The sequence below is a fragment of the Venturia canescens genome, chromosome 1 (assembly GCF_019457755.1).
Source record: "Venturia canescens isolate UGA chromosome 1, ASM1945775v1, whole genome shotgun sequence".
Lineage (NCBI taxonomy): Eukaryota > Metazoa > Arthropoda > Insecta > Hymenoptera > Ichneumonidae > Venturia > Venturia canescens.
The window spans coordinates 32886781-32891223 of record NC_057421.1 but is presented as its reverse complement, the minus strand read 5'-3'; the positions used below and the strand labels follow the sequence as shown (position 1 = coordinate 32891223).

Sequence of the window (4443 nt, the reverse complement as noted above, 5' to 3'; positions counted from 1 at the left end):
ACTTCTATCAAATCATGATAATTTCAAGCTTCCGCACGGCAGGGGACTTCAAAACTTTTTCAATATTTTTATTTTTGTTTTTATTTATATTTTTTCAATTTTTGTAATAACAATTCAAAGTATAAGTAACACAGTTGCTAAAGCACCAAATATGCTAAAGTACACTAGACTCTGCCCTATTTTTATGACATCGTAGAAAAGTGTGTGCTTCCAAGTTAAAAAATAGTATATGAAACTGAAAGTTACAAATGTTTGAGTATTCAATAAAAAAGAAAACAATAGAGTTCATTTGCTTGCAGAAATATTATAATTCAATGCAAAATACATCTGTACAATCCAGTAACTAGGGGTCTTGTTGAAAAAAAAAACAAGTATAAGAAAAACGTTAGGAGACCTGAAACGAAACTTGTTTTTTGCCATAAATGATTTTTTTAATGTTCTGTTCACAGTTATGAGATCTGATGATCCGAGAGTTGCAAGGATTCATCATGAATCTACATATGATGTCACAGGATTCCTACCTCCAAGGCCACCTCATTATCAATATCCTTTGAAAAAATGAATCAGCCAAATGTGCAAAATTTCGTAAGCTAACGTCGCTCATAGTTATTGTTTAGATAAATTAAAGATTATAATAAAGAAAAATCTCCAGAAGCAATTGTACGTTCTTCATTCAGATCGTTCGAAATTGAGTTGAATTATCAACATAGAATGGAACCATGATGATAAGTCATTAACCGTTTTAAAAGATGATCTAGTAATCCTCATTTAAAATTACTCTTACGAAAAGATCCTCTTCCCTATCTCAAATAATTTGAGATCAAATTTTTCCAACATTTTGAAAAACCTGAAAATTCAATCGCATATTATTCCGCTCAGTTCGTTCATAAACTTAATTTAACACAAATTCATACGAATACCAAAATATATTAAGTGAGGGCAATGGAGGTTCCTTCGTTTACATAAAAAAAAATCTGTTACATTGTATTCAAATATGAATAAATCTTGTATTAAAATGAAATAGATATTGGTTATGAAGAAAATTTTCATCAATTTTTACAGCGTTTTACAAGCCAGGTAGATTACATCTCATTTCGGAACTTTTTCAGCTACGTGAAAAGAAATTGACACTCCTTGGATCAATGCGACGACGCGACGAGATATGCGCCCCCGTAGTCTACGCCACTGAAAGGCTAAAATGGAGAGAAACAAGAGAGCGCCGTTTGACTATTGTCTAGAAATAACTTTGTGTTCGAGCAAATAAACGTGCACCCCGAGAGATAAGGCCGACCTGCAAAAAACGATTGGTTTCTATAAAACGAAGTACAACCAAATGGAAACAATGGAAAGCCGAGCTTACTTTGATTATATACCTCCCGTGTTAATAACTGGGGCATCGAACACGCGTTTCAGGAATATCCAGCAATCGCGCATGGTCATGAGTGAATGCATGAAAACACAATTGAATTCATACGAAGTTTATTAATACATGATTTATCGGCAAAACTATCAAACGTAGCGTTTACAAATATGCCTATGGAGGATGATTCGCTTGCTATCGTATCGCCTTGAATCTATTCGAAATATTTCTCTCGTGAATTCGAATATTATTTAATAATGCACGGATTAGCTTAAGCAATAAAGTGAACGATATAACAATTGCATATTTTTGGAAAAATAGGACCGTGTTCACCGAGCACTCGAAAATACTATTCTAAAAGTATATCGAAAATACTACTCTAAAAATTGTCTAATTTCGCTGTGGAATATCAAAAAATGTTGTTGTATTTACACAATCAATTAGGAGCCGGGCATATTCCATTTATCTCCGAGAGTAATAATTGACATCACACATTTACATTCACGAAAATTCAGACCAACCCGACAATGCTCTAAAAAAAAACCCTTATACGCGTTCGGGAAATAGGATCCTTTGCAAAACGAAAAATTCGATGTAGCTTATAACGTTGGGAGGTTGATATGTTTTCAGGCAGTTACATACGCTTTCGAGATTCATATATTTTCTTGTATGTTTCAGCTGGATTAACCAGGCGTAAGAGTTTTTGTTCTCCTCAAAACAGTTGCGAACCTCCCACGAGCGCCCAACAATGAAACCCATTGTTCCTGTGACGCATCCCTCATTAGAATTTCCGTTTCATCTTCGCTCGATACGTCATCCGTTACATCGCTGGATATTCTATTAACTACTTCATCGTCGCTTACTCCATCTCTCCTATTCCCGTTTTCACTATGCTCTTCGACCGGAAAATCACGGGTAAACTTGCTGACGGTAGATTATATGCTACTCAATAATAATTTTCTAAACTTTTATTATTTTTTCGTGCGTTTATCAGAGTTTACGAGCGTCACTCAGAAAGAACTTAGTCCGCTGACTTTTGTTTCCGGTTCTTTAATACGTAATGCGAAAAACGTTCGCTCCGCGCGATCAATACTCGCCTTTCACTGAGAATTCATTTCCTTTACTTGATCATTTACTCAGTTTTCAAATTATACATATAGATTCGAATTATTAATTGAAAAAAAAAAAAAAAAAAAAAAAAAAACATGAATGTTTGCATCTATGAGAAGTGGGTATATTTATGACGAAAAATGAAGAATTTGTTAAACTTTTTTTGCAATTTCCATAGCGTCCCCTTGAAGTAGAAGTGTTGAAGAGTGTTCGGGAATTTTATCAAATTTTTTCATTGCCAATTACGTGTTCTAACATGGCTCAGGTCTTCAACGACTTTTTGCTACTGCAAAATACTAGCCGATTGTCTAACGGATAATACCATTTATGAGCTGGCAAGTAAAGCGTTTCGTTAATATCAAAGTAAAAATTTTGTAGAGACGAAATCTCGTTGATTCAATGCTGGAGCATTTTAAAAAATAAAAAGATAATTACGGAGTTTGACATTACGTTCGATGATTTTGCACCTTTGAACGACTTTGTATCTCTAGGAGTGAGAAAACCAGATGAAAAATAGGTTTTCGTTATTGGATTACCAATGAAAAAGATACGTCCCGAAAATCTACAATCTCGAGACACTCTCATTGATTAAAAAACAGTTCTGGCCTGATCATTCGAAAATATGATTCTAGAACGAAATATTTCGTGAGGCGTTAGAGTGAAAAAATTCTACTTCCAAATGGATCTAAAATGTTCAATATCTAGAGTCGCGGCAGCGACTCTGAGACAAGTACATTTATGTTATGACGAGTTGCTGCCAGAGACTCTTTATTACCGGAGCGATAGCGTTTCCAATTGTTTTCGAAAATTTTCAAAATTTGTTTCTTCAATAATTAATTAATTATAGCATTTCGGAGAATATTATAAGTTGACATTTTTTTTTTCAAAAATCTTTTCACACAATCAATTCGAAAGGCAGAAAGGCTTGTAGCATGAAAAGGCTTATAGCACTGTTAGAGAGAAGCACTGGAATTTAGTAATATTAGGAACAGTGTCCTGGATTACAGCGTTAATTGGAACAGCAGTAATAAGAATTCTTCTATCCACCATATTGAAAAATGTCAACACCCATACCTTTTATTCAAAAGACTCGCAAGTGTTTTTCACTATAAGCATAGTAAAGAATGTGTTTAGTTACTTCAAATATTCATAGTGTAAAGTACGCTCTAGCAACCATGAATACGAAAGTATGCGTACGGTGAAACCACACAAGTATTCGGTCTATATTCGCGTATATATCATAGAATTTACTATGCTAACAAAATTTATGATTTACAATCCGTTATAGTCCGACATGGTGAATAACACTCGAATAAAAACAAAATATAGTTTTCACGCGCATTACTTTTTCCTGTCTGCCTAGCGAGCTGTTTGGAATTGAAGTGACGAAAAAGGGAAAAATTCGAAAAATGCTAGACTGCTTGCAATTAGTGCCTAAATGTTTTTAACGATAAAGGAAAAAAAATGTTGCCTTCTTCATACACAAAACGAATCTGTTTTCTTCGTGTGGGGTCAAACTGACTGCGTATGCGTAGCGCATGATAAGGCCGGAAGTCTGCACTCGCGGAGGGTCAAACGCTTATTATTACAAACCACCCTCATCACATACTACGACTATACAAGTTCTTTGCACAGTTTAACCCTTTTTTCTCGTCATGAAATAAGCGAATACTGCGTTTTTCCCTGACAATTTTTATTTTTTTTTTTTTTTTTAATATTGCTTTCCAACCACTTAACCGTACACGGATCAGACACATCGGATAAGAAGCGCTTCAACGGCGCTCGTTTCGCTGTTCGTTGGTCCGATAAAAAATCGATTCTACAGCGATAGACCAAAAGGACCTTTTAGAGTTCATTCGATGATGAAAATTGCCTCGGAAACCCAGCGATGGCGTTTCGCTAATGAGGCCGAAGAACTCTTCAAAATCACACATTACCGTATCAGCGCGTTAACATACCTGAAGACACGGTGA

The 4443-nt window shown here is 35.1% G+C and overlaps 1 long non-coding RNA gene across 1 annotated transcript; it reads right to left on the bottom strand.

Annotated features, from left to right (window-relative positions):
• Positions 1–284: 284 nt before the first annotated feature.
• LOC122416169 (uncharacterized) lies at positions 285–3265 on the bottom strand. Its single transcript, XR_006262074.1, has 2 exons — positions 1361–3265; positions 285–1291 (listed from the first exon to the last, which is right to left on the bottom strand). It is a non-coding gene; the product is annotated as an uncharacterized lncRNA (long non-coding RNA).
• Between the last annotated feature and the right edge of the window lie 1178 nt (positions 3266–4443).